The 376-nt window shown below is 43.6% G+C and overlaps 1 pseudogene; it reads right to left on the reverse strand.

Moving 5' to 3' along the window:
* LOC119592978 overlaps positions 1 to 376 on the reverse strand; it is a 26,261-nt pseudogene that overhangs the window by 2,038 nt on the left and 23,847 nt on the right.

Below are 376 nucleotides of genomic sequence, written 5' to 3' on the forward strand. Positions count from 1 at the left end.
ATACAAATTACACTTATCACATGCACATTTGTACTAACCCACACTTGCCAGCTCACTTCTATTACCATACCAGCAACATGCATCTTCCTCCCAATTTCCAGACTAAGTGCTCCGAGAATCTTAACTAACATTTAATACATTGCCAAGATCAAAGCCTTCTATTACTTCCACTAGTTTGATATACCTATGCTCTCCCTCAGCTTGCTTCACACTACCTTTAGCTACCCATCGACATCACTTCTTGGGGGGGGGGGGGAGACGATAACATCTATTTGTAAAGTCAACATTCGTCACCTCAGCAAATGGGTGGAACAAGAAAATAAAAAGACTTAACCCCCCCCCCCCAATAGTTCCAAAGGGCACAGACGGGGCTATG

Source organism: Penaeus monodon, chromosome 31 (assembly GCF_015228065.2).
Source record: "Penaeus monodon isolate SGIC_2016 chromosome 31, NSTDA_Pmon_1, whole genome shotgun sequence".
Taxonomy (NCBI): domain Eukaryota; kingdom Metazoa; phylum Arthropoda; class Malacostraca; order Decapoda; family Penaeidae; genus Penaeus; species Penaeus monodon.